The following is a 15,479-nucleotide window of genomic DNA, read 5'->3' as shown; positions in this document are numbered from 1 at the left end:
CCACCCCTCCAACTAAAATTCTACCTATCATATGTCCTTTCTTCTAATCTATACTTGACTCAACCTTTCTGCTTCCTCATGACCTCTGCATCCTTCCTCTTCTTCCCTTCTCATTCTCGTAGCTCCCTCCCCCTTCTTCCCATGTTCTCAATGTGCTCAGGGGATGGTGACCCTTTCCCCTTCTCCAAGGGACAAAGTTTGTCTCTTTTAGGGTCTTCCTTGTTTACTAGTTTCTCTGCCAGTGTGGATTGTAGGCTGGTAATCCCTTACTCTATGTCTAAAATCCACTTATGAGTGAGTACATATCATGTTTGTCTTTTTGTGATTGGGTTACCTCACTCAGAATGGTTTCTTTGAGTTCCATCCATTTTCCTGCAAATTTCAAGATTCCATTGTTTTTTTCTGCTGAGTAGTACTCCATTGTGTAAATGTACCACATTTTCTCCATCCATTCTTCGGTTGAGGGGCATCTAGGCTGCTTCCAGGTTCTGGCTTATTACAGATGGTGCTGCTATGAACATCGTTGAACAGATGTCTTTGTTGTATGAATGTGCTTCTTTTGGTATATGCCTAAGAGTGAAATTGCTGGATCTTGTGGTAGACTGATTCCCATTTTCTTGAGGAGTCGCCATACTGATTTCCAAAGTGGCTGTACAAGTTGGCTCATTTACCAGCTGTGGAGGAGTGTTCCTCTTTCTCCACATCCTCTCCAGCATAAACTGTCATCGGTGTTTTTGTTTTTAGCCATTCTGGCAGGAGTAAGATGGTATCTCAGAGTTGTTTTGACTTGCATTTCCCTGATGGCTAAGGATGTTGAACACTTTCTTATGTGTCTTTCAGCCATTTTAGATTCCTCTATTAAGAATTGTCTATTTAGTTCTGTTCCCTACTTTTTAATTGGATTGTTTGGTGTTATGGAGACTAGCTTCTTGAGTTCTTTGTATATTTTGGAAATCAGCCCTCTGTCAGATGTGGGGTTGGTGAATATCTTTTCCCAGTCTGTAGGCTGTCCTTTTGTCTTGCTGACTGTGTCCTTTGCCTTACAGAAGCTTCTCAGTTTCAGTAGGTCCCATTTATTAATTGTTGATCTCAGTGTCTGTGCTACTGGTGTTATGTTCAGGAATTGGTCTCCTGTACCAATTAATTCAAGGGGTGTATACTGTTCTTACAGAAGACCTGAGGTGGTTCCCAGCCCCATGTTGGGCAGCTCACAACTGTCTGTAACTCTGTCTCTAGGTGACCCAGTACTGCCTCCTGGCCTCTAAGGGTAACTGCCCTCATGTGAATACATGAGTTTTAATTTTGAATCATCTGGAATAAGTTCAGCAGTTTCAATACATAAAAAACAAACTATTTCTGTATATTGAGAGTCAGAATCTATATTAAGAGGTTTTGGAAAATCTAATAATACCATGAAAATAGTATATAATTTTGACTTATGATGGAATCATATGGGCTTTGAACCACTTACAATTTTTTACTTATAACCTGTCTATTTTATTTATTTGCATCAGTATAGAATGTAGAGGCTCCAGAAATTGGTGTTCCTCATACAATGTGAGGAAGAATCCAATTAATTCTTTTTAAAAAAATATTTATTTATGTATTATGTATTATGTATATAGCATTCTGCCTGTATACCAGATGAGGGTATTATAGATGGCTGTGAGCCACCATGTGATTGCTGGGAATTGAACTCAGGACCTCTGGAAGAGCAGCCAGTGCTCTTAACCTCTAAGCCATCTCTCCAGCCCCCAATTGGTTCTTTTTATAAACTGAAGTTTCTTGATCCGGGAATATTTGTTGTTAATCTTTCCAAAAGAATTACTGCAAGCTCTTTGCCAGTGTACATTTTCTATCCATAATGAGCCAATTTTAGCATTTGTAAAAGGTTTACAATTACTGTTGGGTCGGAGGCTGTTAATTGATGAAGTCCTCAATTTTTCTTTCAGAATCAGTTTAGAAAACTTCTTTAATAGGACTTTAATTTTTTACTTTGTTCATGTGGCAAAACATCCATTTTAAGTTAGTGTCTTTTCTTTGTATAAGAATTCCTGTGTAAAATAACCAGTATACAATCAAGCTCTGGGTCTAAGTGACCCACAAGTGCATCTTGCAATTTCTTTTGTACCAAAGCCAATTCTCTCTCAGCCTCAGCTGATAACCTGCTTGGACTACTTAAGTCCTTATCACCTTGTAAGTTTTGAAATAAGTTACTCAGTTATCAGAGTTGTTAACCCAATTGGGGCTGGAGCCAGTTAATATCTCCCAACAGCTTTTGAAAAACATTAAGCATTTGTAATTGATCTCTCCTGATTTGTATTTTCTGTGATTGAATTTTCTGTAAACCCATTTTATATCCTAAGTAATTAATAGAATCTCTTTGTGTGGTGTCCCCTTTTTCCTTGTGGTCCACGAGGATGAAGGGGCAGAAGCGACACAGAGAGCCTCGGGTGGCTTGTGAACACAGCGGAGATAGCTTTCTGGGAGACAGCTTCATTGAGTCAGTTCAGCTTTATTCCAGAGTATAGCATTGGGCTGTATGTGGGGCAGACCCTAATTTGCATTAAGTGGCATGTTCCAATCATATAGCTGGATTGCTGGCAACACGGCCCCATGAAAATAGGTAGAGCATATTATTTAACTACCCGGTGGACAGCCTGAGAACAGCATTTGCAGCAAACTGTGTCAACGGTCATTCTTGAGATAAGTCAGGCATCAGGGCTCAGAGACATCCTCCAGGTAAGGCTAGGTAGAGAGCAGGAAGGCCCCCCTGGGGCGGGGGAGGGAGTCTTCTATTTTGTGTGGAGCCTGGGTAGATCTGATGAGATATGGCAGATTGCAACCTCTGACTAGGGTTGTATATTTTTAGGAGCAATTTGCAATCCCCAACAAGGTAAAATTCTCTTTACTTCATCAGATATTTTTTTCTAAGGTATATGTGTCTGAATCAGCTAGTAAAAGGTATCATTCATATAATGGTAAATTATAGATTGAGGGAACTGTTTACAAATTATTTTTAATGACTATTGTACAAAATATTGACACATGTTGGGGCTGTTTAAAAAAAAAATCTTCCACAAAGGATATTAAACAGCCCCACCTTGTGTCAGCATCCCTTATGGAAGACTTTTTTATTATAAGTAGGCACTGTGAAGGCAATTTTTCTCTACTCCGTTCTTGTAAAGGCATAGAAAAAAAAGCAATCTTTTAAATCAATCACTATCCTTTAGGTAATAAAGAAGGCAAGGGAATTCTAGGTTGTAAAGATCCCACTGGCTGGATCACCTTACTAATAGCTCACAAATCTGTTACCATTCTCTATTTTTCAGATTTTTCTTTTTCTTTTCTTTTTTTTTTTTTTTTTTTTTTTGGTTTTTCAAGAGAGGGCTTCTCTGTGGCTTTGAAGGCTGTCCTGGAACTAGCCTGGGATTAAAGTTGTGCGCCACCACCCGACCAGATTTTTTTTTTTAAGATTTTATGTATTTATTATGTATACAACATTCTGCTTCCATGTATATCCTCACACCAGAAGAGGGCACCAGATCTCATAACGGATGGTTGTGAGCCATCACGTGGTTGCTGGGAATTGAACTCAGGACCTCTGGAAGAGCAGCCAGTGCTCTTAACCTCTGAGCCATCTCTCCAGCCCCAGATTTTTTTTTTTAAGATTTTATTTATTATGTATACAATGTTCTGCCTGCATGTATGCCTGTAGGCCGGAAAAGGGCAGCAGATCTCATTATAGATGGTTCTGAGCCACCATGTGGTTGCTGGGATTTGAACTCGGGATCTCTGGAAGTACAGTCAGTGCTCTTAACCTCTGAGCCATCTCTCCAGCCCCCAACCAGATTTTTTTAAAATGACAAATATAGGAGAATTCCAAAGACTGGTTGGTTTTTTTAATATGTTGAACATTTAGCTGCTCCTGTGCCAGATGGTTTATTGTACACATGTTTTCCATTGTAACTGAGGAACAGCTTCCAGTATTGTTGTAGCTAAGTCTTTCCAGTGCTGTGGAATAATTCTGTTCTAAGTTGCTCATGAATTTAACATCTGCTTCACTTAGGGTGACCATATACCATATTTAACAACTGATTCCTCAACTTTCTTCAAATTTAAAACTTCTACAGTATTCTGCATAAACTTGGGGGTGCCTATCATCGGTCCGTCATTCTTATATGACAATTGGATAAACTAAGGTTGGTTTTTTAATACCCTTGAGCTGCTCCTTTTCAGTTTCATCATGCAATGGCATGGTAGCTTTGCTCTAAATTTCTGTCTGTGTATGAATATTTTTTTTAGTTTCATTTGTGGGTCTTTCTAAGGCTTGTATTTTATCAGTCAATTTTTCATATTTGGCACCATTATCAACCTCCCCCCCTTTTGTTGTTGTTGAGATAGGGTTTCTCTGTGTAACCACTCTGGCTGTCCTGGAACTTTTTTCATAGACCAGGCTGATCTTGAACTCACAGAGATCTGCCTGCTTCTGCCTCCACTTCCTGTGTGGTGGGATTAAAGGTGTGCACTGTCACCATCCAGCCCTCAACCACTTTTTGAAGGATAAAATATGAATTACCAAATTGATGATAATTATAATCAACATTATTACATCAATCCCGGCTAAGTTGGCTATCCCTTCATTTAATTTTTTTCATTTTCAAATCATTCATTGAAGAACCATACAGGGTCCTAACTCCCTGTGTTGTAATCTTGTTACCCCGTTCTTTTTTTTTTTTTTTTTTTTTTTTTTTTTTTTTTGGTTTTTCGAGAAGGTTTCTCTGTGTAGCTTTGGAGCCTATCCTGGCACTTGCTCTGGAGACCAGGCTGGCCTCGAACGCATAGAGATCCGCCTGCCTCTGCCTCCCGAGTTCTGGGATTAAAAGTGTGTGCCACCAACGCCCAGCTTGTTACCCTTTCTTAATGTGGGAAAGACTTGTTTTTAAAAATAAACCTAATTCAATACCCAGGTGTCTCACCAGATCTGTGGTTTGGATCTGCTGAGAAGGACAGCGTAGGCAGAGCTGTGTGGGGATAGCCAGCCACAGTGGCAGCGCTAGGCTGGCAGGCATAGTGGGGGTGTGTAGCTGGCTGTTACTATGCAGCATGGGTGGGCAAAGGGCATGGATGGTGCATGGACAGGTTGAGGGCCCTTGCTCATGCGCAGCAGGGACTGTGGGTGGGCAAAGCATGAGAGGGCACAGGGCAGACTGAATGACAGAGCCAACTGGTGGCGAGCAGCTGACTTCAGCAGCATTTGGGACCCAGCCACCTGCAGTGTTTGGGTTTGGGGACAGGCAACAGCCACAGGCTGCTGTGGGGACTGCAATGGGAAAAGCCAGCGACTCAGGGAGGACCTGGGGGCAAGTGGGGAAAGCCAGCTGAGGTGGCAGCAGAAACAAGGTGGTTTTGCCACCTTGGCTTGATCGAATGCCCCCACATTGGGTGCCAGAAGGTGTATTTATCTAAGTTACTCGGGCTGGGTAGTGGTGGCTCGCACCTTTAATCCCAGCACTGGGGAAGCAGAGGCAGAGACAGGCAGATCTCTGAGTTTGAGGCCAGCATGGTCTACAGAGTTCCAGCACAGCCAAGGCTACTCAGAAAAACATGTCTCAAAAAACAGACAGACAAAAAACCTCAGGAGTCAGACTTGCAGAGTATAGAGAGTGCAAAGAAGAGGAGGAGTCTCTCAGAATTGGGGGGACAGTCAGCCTGAAGGAGACAAACTTGTCATACTGAGAAAAGGTATCAAGCCATGTGGCAGGCAGAGCACAGATAAGAAATATGGGTTAATTTAAAATGTAAGATTTAGTAATAAGCTGAGCTATTGGCTGAGCATTTATAATTAATAATTAGTCTCAATCTGCTTATTTGGGAGAGGCTGCTGTGTCACAGAGAAACTCTGCCTACACAGGGCTTATTCCTTACCCTGTTAAGTATGTCTGACTGGCTTCATGTGGGGACAATGGGGTTTCTCACTTTGGGGTTCAAGGTCCACACCAAAAGGATCAGAGAAATGAGAAATATTATAATAGGCAATGCCTGCTCTTCCGGTCTGGCATTTAGCTCAGGAAATGGACTGCAGGCCTTCTAGGCCCCAAACACAGACTCCTGGGGTTTCCAGGAGGGGGACTCAGGGGCCAGGGAACATGGTTCTTGCTGGAAGCTCTGGTGGCAGCACACAAAGATGCTTAAGATAAGAGCTGTGGTTTAGAAGGCAGCAGTGTCAACAGCTGGCGTTTGGCACCTTTACAGCCAAGTGGACTTGGCTTTTAGAGCTAATGAGAGTCTTCAGTGACATGGAGCCCACAGAGCAGAAACAGAGGCTTTGATACATAAATACCAACAATTGTTCTGTAAAAAACAAACAAACAAACAAAAACCCTTAGGAAAACCCAATGAGGGGCAGCTATGCTCCCACAGGGGCCAGAGAAAGTCCCAAGAAGCAGTGACACGACCCTCAATGGCAGAGTAAAGCTGGATATGTGAGACTAGACACAGAAGAGGCATCCAAGGCATGTTCCCTGAAAAGCATGGCTTATATATAGGGATGTGTGCTTTGTGCAAACAGAGTCAATGCCTGTGTGTAGTGCCAGCAGCACACGTGTGTTGGTGTAGCAGACTCTGGTTATAGTTGCATGAGTGTATATAACAAGAAAGTGTGCCAGGCGCTGGTAGCACACACCTTTAATCCCAGCATGTGGGAGGCAGACGCAGACGGATCTCTGTGAGTTCGAGGCCAGCCTGGTCTACAGAGTGAGTTCCAGGACAGGCTCCAAAACAATACGGAGAAACTCTGTCTTGAAACACAGCCCCCCCCCCCAAAAAAAAAGAAAGAAAGAAAGAGTGTGTGAATGCTTTTGTGTGTGTGTGTGTGTGTGTGTGTGTGTGTGTGTGTGTGTGTGTGTGTATGTGTGTGTTGTGTGTGTGTGTGAGAGAGAGAACATGTGTGGAGGATGCTAACTCTGAGTGGTGCTGCAAATGTAAGCATTGGAGGGACCAGTGTATGTACCGTCTTCATTGCTGTGTCCTCCTTTCCTGCTACAGTATTGACCAGAGTATATAGGGACTTGGCTGGGTTTTGTCCTTGAAGGCCTGTGGAGAAAGGGAGAACTTGGGAGGTTTGGATCTTTGTGTTTAAGGGTTCAAAGCAGAGGAGAACTGGTAAGATACATGTTTTGGAAAGTGGATTCTAGAAAGGTTGTCCATTCTGCAGAGGAGCAGGGAGCCTGCCTGTTGTCCCTTGGATGATCACTAGAGGGAGACCGAGGCTCAGAAGTAGCTCTACTTTAGCCTGTTGAGGGTAGCCTGTGTTGGAGAAAGTGCACCACTGAGGTGGCTAGAGCCCCACTTACACAGGTAGGGGTGGACTAGTGGGATTATCCATGAGGGCAGGAGTAAGAGGAGGACTCCAGATGGGCTGTGGAAACCTGGTCCTCGAGGCACTGTCACCGTTCAGTAGAGTCTCCTTTTCATTCTATTGCTATGTGCCCCCTCCATGTGTAGACACCCGGAGGCTCACTAGGCCAAACTTTGTCCACCACTATAGAGAGATTCTCAGGCACATGGGGCAGACGAGTCGAAAGAGGACTCTTAAGACAAGGCTTGTGCATGTGGGAGAAGCAGGGTAGGCCTCTTGGGAAGAGAATACTGAGGCTCAGAGGACAGTCAGGAGGCGGGCATCAAGGGCACTGAACAACAACTTCCTTTGAGTCTGTTGGGAGGGGTGTGGCTAGAGGAGGGGGGACCTCCAAAGTGAGGACCTGAGGGTATGTGTCCTTTTATACTCTGAAGAAAAAGGATATTGTAGTGTCTCACACCTACCCTGTGCCATCACTTCTCTCCCCTCTCTCTCTTTTAAAAATTTTATTTATTTATTAAATATACAACATTCTGCTTCCATGTATAGCTGCACACCAGAAGAGGGCACCTGAACTCATTACAGATGGTTGTGAGTCATCATGTGGTTGCTGGGAATTGAACTCAGGACCTCTGGAAGAGCAGTCAGTGCTCTCAACCTCTGAGCCATCTCTCCAGCCCACTCTCCTCTCTCCTTTCTTCCTTTCCCCTTCTCCTGATCTCTTCTCCCTTCTCTTCCCCTTACCTTTCATTTGCAATGCTGGAGGTTAAACACAGCGACCTCACCCATGCCAAGCAAGAACTCTTACCACCGACCTCTGCCCTGGTCCAGATATTTGTCTGTATGCCACGTCCAGCACAGAGCTTAACAGTTAGGGAGTTTGCAATACAATGCCTTCTCTTTTCCCATCTCCTTGTGTTCTTTATTTTGGTTTGGTTTGATTTTGGTTTTGGTTTCTCAAGATAGGGTTTCTCTGTATTGCTTTGGAGCCTTGTCCTGGAACGCACTGTGTACACCAGGCTGGTCTCAAACTCACAGAGATTGGCCTGCCTCTGCCTCCCAAGTGCTGGGCTTAAAGACGCGTGCCACCACTGCCTGGCTCCTTGTGTTCTTTGCTGGTCTTCCAGTGATGAGGGGGTGCCTTCTTCCCCTTCTGGGCTAGGTTTAGCTGCTGCCCTAACAAATAAAACACAAGTGTCCATATTCAGCTTTATAAACTAGATCATCCAAGGTGCTCTGCCTTCCTCCTTTTCTTTGCCACTTGAAGCATGGCCCAAGGGAAGACAAATGTGGCTTCATGAGGGCACTGAGGTTATCCTGTGGAGTGGCACACATGATGCAGAGCTAACACCTCTGCCAATAGCCAGTCCTGTCCCACTGAGATTCCAATGCCTCTATCAACCCCTGCAGCTTGAGAACTCTTTGGGGGTGACCCTGACCCTCATACACCATCTCTGTAGGGTGTTCCCTGACAGCCTTTCTCAAGAGACTCTGAACCTCACATACCAACCTGGTAAGTTCTCCCCAAGAAAGCAAGATCTTAAATATTCATCACTTGAAGTCACTAAGTGGGCTGACTGGCCGATCACACAGCTATAAATAGCCATTACATTACAGGCTTCCAGAGGGTTCTCAATAAAGAGCACGCTCGTTTCCTTCTTGGTTTTTCAACCAAGGAAGGATAAGAATAGAAAGCTAACCCAAAAGGTGGAATAACACTTCTATTATTGATAAGAGCCAGGCAGCAGGATGTGGTCATAGGTCTTCAGCCACCAAGCCTGATACTACTGAATCCCAGGTGTTAGGTGGCCTCACCCATGTAGTCCCAAGGAGCACTGACAACAGGCACAAAGGAGGAGAGCATACTTGAGCAGGTAGGCTCCTGCCCGAGGGAGACAAGGCATAGATCTGAGCCAAGGTTGCCCAGGTATTTGTCCCCATCAAGAATGAGGAAGCTCGGGGGCTGGAGAGATGGCTCAGAGGTTAAGAGCACTGACTGCTCTTCCAGAGGTCCCGAGTTCAGTTCCCAGCAACCACATGGTGGCTTGTAGGGAGCCGTCCCTGCATTCTCCATTACAAGATGGCGCCTGCATCCGGCAGGCACCGAATGTAAACAAGATTATTGCGCAGGCGCTGGGTAAATTTCCATTCCTTGATCTCTGCCTATTCCGTGGCGTCATATGGCCGGATGAGCTGCAGCCAATCATGGGGTGACATGTCCAAGGCGGCGGTTGCCCTCCTTTATTAGGGGACGGGCTTCTTGGTTCAGGGTCTCCGCTCTGGTAAGCTTATGCTCTCCTCTCAAGACGCATTAAAGCTTTCCTGCAGAAGGATCCGAGTGTCCCGTGTATGATTTCTTGCTGGCGAGAAATACAGAGAGCGCGCGGGACATATGGTGCCGAAACCCGGGAACATGTGAACATTTCCAGCACCTCGGAGACCCCTCTAACGAGGCGGATTCAGAACTGCAGGGTGGTAAATTCGGAGAGGTATGTTTTTTCTGGACTTTGGCTTGGGAATGTTGCTATTGTGGGAGGTTAATATAGAGGCTTCTATGCTTTTACTAGGAGCTATTTTGACTTTTCTCACTGTTGTAACAATCTTAAAGAAGTCCAGAATTACATGTCAGAAACCGAATGTGATGAGAGATGGGGCGCGCCTAACAATAAAATATAAGAAAAAAGGACCTCCCGGGATGTCTAGTGACAAGGGAGTGAATAATTTGTTAAGAGAAACAATAAATAAAAAAAAAGGACCTCCTGGGATGTCTACTGACAAGGGAGTGAATAATTTGTTAGATGATTCTGTAAATAAGTTTAAAGCTTTAAATCTTGATAGCTCTGATGACTCTAAAAGCTCAAGAGATAAAGTTTTAGAGGAAACAGCTCAGCTAGATGAAAAAGAAACAAAAATGGAGGGAGAGAAAATAGGGGATAACCGGTCACACCCCGGTAAATTTAAGAGACCTGTTAATCCAGCGGGTGTACTTCCATCAGCACCCCCATTATATGAGTTACAACAAAAATTTGGTACCGACTCCTTTTTACCATCAGAGGAGCAGAGAAAATTACAGATGGCTTTCCCAGTCTTTGATAGGGGAAAAGGCCATGCATGTTATTCAACACTACTTGGAGGCCTGGGATGCCTGGGAAAAGCCTCATATCCTAAAGTTGCTCAAGTAATTTATGTATGCTTGTTTTAAAATGTTCTATTTCCTGGTACGGCCATTTTGTAGCTGGTCACATGACTGACGGTAGCCATTTTGCTGAAGTTAAAAAAAAGGATACTTAGACCGCCATCTTAACTAAAGGTTACCGCATGGAAATCAGAGGTACCATCTTAGAAACAAGTTTTTCAGTTAAGATTTAAAATGTTAATGCTTCTATATATTACAGAAAGACCTTAAGGGAATTTAAATTTCTTTTTAAAACCAGTTTTCAAATGTTTGATTTTATTAATGTTTTTACTTAAAGAGCTTCAATTTAGAATTTTTAAGCAAAGCCTGACAATGTAAAGTTCTTGTTTTTATAAAAGATGCTAATCTATTATGTTGGTAACACACACCTTTAAGCTCAGGGTGTTGGTGACACACGCCTTTAAGTTTTGGGCGTTGGCGGCATACGCCTTTAATCCCAGCACTCGGGAGTATCTTTATGAGTTCAAGGCCTGCCTGGTCTGGCAGATCAAATTCAAGGACAGGCTCCAAAGTCACAAAAAAAACCCTGCCTCAGAAAGAAGTTAAGCTACTGTTTAAGGAAGTTCAGCTGTATTACAGAAATAAGACTTTACCTAGCCACCTGTGTGCTTCTTAAAAACAGATAATGGGCCGGCTTATACCTCTCAAAAGTTCCAGCACTTCTACAGACAGATGGAAATTACCCATCTAACTGGCCTACCTTATACAAGACATTGTGGAACGTGCCCATCACACACTTAAGTCTTATTTAATCAAACAAAAGGAGGGAATGGGAGCATCCTTACCCTCGGTGCCAAGAGTTACAATATCTATGGCACTCTTTACCCTTAATTTTCTAAACATTGATGCTCAGGGCCATACTGCGGCCAAATGCCACATCTCAGAACCTAAAAGGCCAAAGGAAATGGTAAAATGGAAAGATGTCTTAACTGGTCTTTGGAGAGGCCCGGATCCTATTCTCATAAGATCCAGGGGAGCGATATGTGTTTTTCCACAGGATGAAGAGAATCCCCTGTGGATCCCGGAAAGACTCACCCGAAGAGCCCCTTTGGACCCTCAAAAGTCGGAACTCCACCCTCTCCCCGGGAGTTGAGAGCCGCTATTATCCAGATTAACTCCTGTCCTTGACGGAGGGACTGTCATCATGGATTGCTTCAGCTGTCTCCTATTTTAAGGAAATGGGTGGGGTGGGATTGTTTGGTGCAGCCGTTTGCTGCGGATTGATGTTGCTTCTCTGGCTGGTCTGTAAGCTCAGGGCTCAAACTAAGAGAGACAAGGTGGTTATCGCCCAAGCGCTTGTAGCTTTGGAACAAGGAAGCAATAGGCCGCTGGCCAGACAGCTCTTGCACACCCGGAGCCTGGGCTCATTGCACAGGGTAGAGTGCCTGGCTTGAGCAGCCCATGAGGGATGCTGAGCATAGGCATCGCACAGAGTTGCCTATTATACAGGCTTCTCTGGGAGGTACGTTGTCCTGCATAAGGGTTGCCTGCCCTAGTCTCCCTTTCCCAGAAAAACGGCAGAGGACAGGTCGAGAGTGCTTCGGGTCAAGCTAACAGCCTAGTCGCGACTCCCGTACACAGTCTTAATGTTTGATTTTGGGAAGGTTCAACCTCTGCCTCTATCCCTCAACATATGGGTGACCTATTTGCTTGTAAAAATATAAAGCCTTATCATTAATTAATAAAAAAAGGGGGATCTGTAGGGAGCCGTCCCTGCATTCTCCATTACAAGATGGCGCCTGCATCCGGCAGGCACCGAATGTAAACAAGATTATTGCGCAGGCGCTGGGTAAATTTCCATTCCTTGATCTCTGCCTATTCCGTGGCGTCATATGGCCGGATGAGCTGCAGCCAATCATGGGGTGACATGTCCAAGGCGGCGGTTGCCCTCCTTTATTAGGGGACGGGCTTCTTGGTTCAGGGTCTCCGCTCTGGTAAGCTTATGCTCTCCTCTCAAGACGCATTAAAGCTTTCCTGCAGAAGGATCCGAGTGTCCCGTGTATGATTTCTTGCTGGCGAGAAATACAGAGAGCGCGCGGGACAGTGGCTCACAACCATCTGTTACGAGATCTGGTGCCCTCTTCTGGTGTGCAGATATACATGGAAGCAGAATGTTGTATACATAATAAATAAATAAGTAAAATCTTAAAAAAAAAATGAGGAAGCTCCTGTTACTGTGCCATATCCACTAGGGGAGAAAGGAGCAACGAAGTGGAAAGTTCCAGAAATTCTGCTAATTAAACTTCCCTCATGGGAAGCAAATGTGAAGAACTTCACTGTAGTTTGATCTAAGTGGCCCCCAAAGGCCTTTGTGGGAAAGGCTTGTTTCCCCAGCATGGTGTCATTGGGGACTGTGGACCTTTGGGGAGTAGGACCTTCTGGAAGGTCTTTGGGTCATTGGGATGAATGTTCAAAGGGGGTTTTGAGACCCTGCTCTCCTCTCTTCTATCTCTGCTCTGATCTGCTCTGAGGTGAGGGTTTCAACTCCATAATACACAACGGTCCAAACTGTGAACCCACATGGATCTTTCCTCTTTACAAGGAATTGCAACAAAAATAAATATATTTTTTAAAGGGAGCTGGAGAGATGGCTCAGTGGTTAAGAGTACTGACTGCTCTTCCATAGGACCCAGGTTCAATTCCTAGCACCCACATGGCAACTTACACCTGTCCAAAATTCCAGTTCCAGGGGACCTAACAGTCATGGCCAAGCACCAATGCACAAAACATAAAAAATAAATTTTACAAGGGATTGCAGCTGTGCATTACAGTAATGGAAAGCGGAGTGACATCAGTGATGAAGAAGGATGCTCTTTCAGAGTCTTTCTTTCCATTGGGAGCCCTTTCTTGCATCTGCCACCTTTCTCCCCATGGGATGCATGCCCTCCATCTCTGCACCCAACAGCCATACTCAGCTGTCTCGCTCTTTTCTATGGTGTCCCAGGAACTCTTTCTGACATGGTCTCCACAAAATAGAGCTCAGGACTCACTGGCCATTGTCATGATGCTTCAAACTTGCCCTTTTTGTTATTGGCATTGTTGTGGTACCAGGGGTGAAGCTCATGGCATCAAGTGTAGCAAGTGAGTGCCCTACCAGTGCATTATAACCATGCCTCTTAGACTGGCTGCTTTGAAAATAGGGAGTTTTGTTTTCAGCCTGTCTTCTTTTCCCAAGCCTGCGGTTTTGTTAGATCATTCATGCGGATAGAACAGATCGCCTCTGCGGGAATAGCATACAAATGTAGAATCAGTTTTTAAAACAAAGACTTTATCATGAAGGAGAATTCTATTTTATAAGTGGGACTGTGGTTTTGACATTTTCTTCTCTCTCTCTCTCTCTCTCTCTCTCTCTCTCTCTCTCTCTCTCTCTTTCTGCCTCCCTCTCCCTCTCTCCCCCCCCTCTTTTTTTTTTTTTTCTGGAAGCAGAATCTCACTTTATAGCCCAGATTGACTTGGAACTTGGAATCCTCGGCCTCAGCCTTCCAAGTGCTATGATTAAAGGCATGTACCACCACACCTGGATTTTCTTAGAATTCAGAACTAATTATACATGCATTGGTAACTGGTTAGCAGAAAGTGAAAAATCCCATATTCTATCTGCTGTCACTCAGTGACAATATATATATATATATATATATATATATATATACACACACACACACACACACACACACACACACACACACACACACTCCTAATGTTCAGTTATCTTGGGGGATGCTTGTATTCTTTCTCTCTCTCTTTCTCTCTTCTTTAAGAACAAATATAGATCAATTACAGAGAAGTGAGAAAGAATTCCCAAGAGTGAGAGGGGCTCCAAGGGAGGAACACCCTATATCAGTTTCTTTAACAATTTTTTACTAACAATTTATTTTTCTTTTATGTAAAAGGCCAGCAGATGAAGCTGGTGGCCGGATATGAATGCCCTTTTGTGATGTGACTGACCAGTAGAATGTATCAGCTATGGTCTGGGTGAAGACCAGAGCCTGGATCTTCACAAACTCTGGTGCCTCTGCTTTCATGTTCTTGGGATACTGTCTTGGGGTCCCAGAGATGCTAGTCTCACCTCTGCATGAGGAAGGGTCCTGTGGAGACCCATGCAGCCCACCTGGCAGCAGTGTCCATGAGCTCTTCCATGCCCCATCACCAACCCACAGGTTTGGAAAAAAATAACCCATCGTTGCTTCATACAATGAGGGTGGTTTGTTCTGCAGCTAGGCAGCTGAAACAGTTCCCACCACTAACTTCATCCTTCTCAGGTTCCTTCATGTGCATTAATATTTACATGCATGTAACTTCATGGTGAAATATATTCACATGAACACACATGGATTACTTAACCCTTTAAGACTCCCTAGTATACAGATGAACCGTTTCCTTACTAATGGAGGGCTAGGCAATTGCTAATTTCTCATTATGATCTATCATACTATAATATCTCTGGACCTTCATGCCTCCCTGCTCCAATCTATCCTGCCTATCACTGCATAGCTCAAAAGACCTAATGCCTTCTGGGTACTTGCAGGGCTTTGGTCTCTGGACTACCCTGAGAAGCTGACCCCCATCCTCTTAAGAAAATATAGAAACATTTGGGCAGTGACCCCCATACTCCTCTCCTTGGGCTTTATTAAAAATCTGCAATCCAGGCATGGTATGACATGTCTTTAATCCTAGCACTGGGGACGCAGAGACAGGTGGATCTCTGAGTTCAAGGCCAGCCTGGTCTACAAAGTGAGTTCCAGGGCAGCCAGGGCTTCATAGACAAACCCTGTCTTGAACACCCCCACCCTGCCCAACCCCCCAAAAAGCTGGCATACAAAGTAGACCTATAAGGGTGGTGACACAGTTGCATTCTGGGACACTGAAACTGCATATGGACCCAGTGGCCTTTTGTGTGGCATAAGATTATTTGAAGAGACTTTG

This window comes from Cricetulus griseus, chromosome 5 (assembly GCF_003668045.3).
Source record: "Cricetulus griseus strain 17A/GY chromosome 5, alternate assembly CriGri-PICRH-1.0, whole genome shotgun sequence".
NCBI lineage: Eukaryota > Metazoa > Chordata > Mammalia > Rodentia > Cricetidae > Cricetulus > Cricetulus griseus.
The sequence above is the reverse complement of the archived record's forward strand: the minus strand, read 5'-3'. Positions refer to the sequence as shown.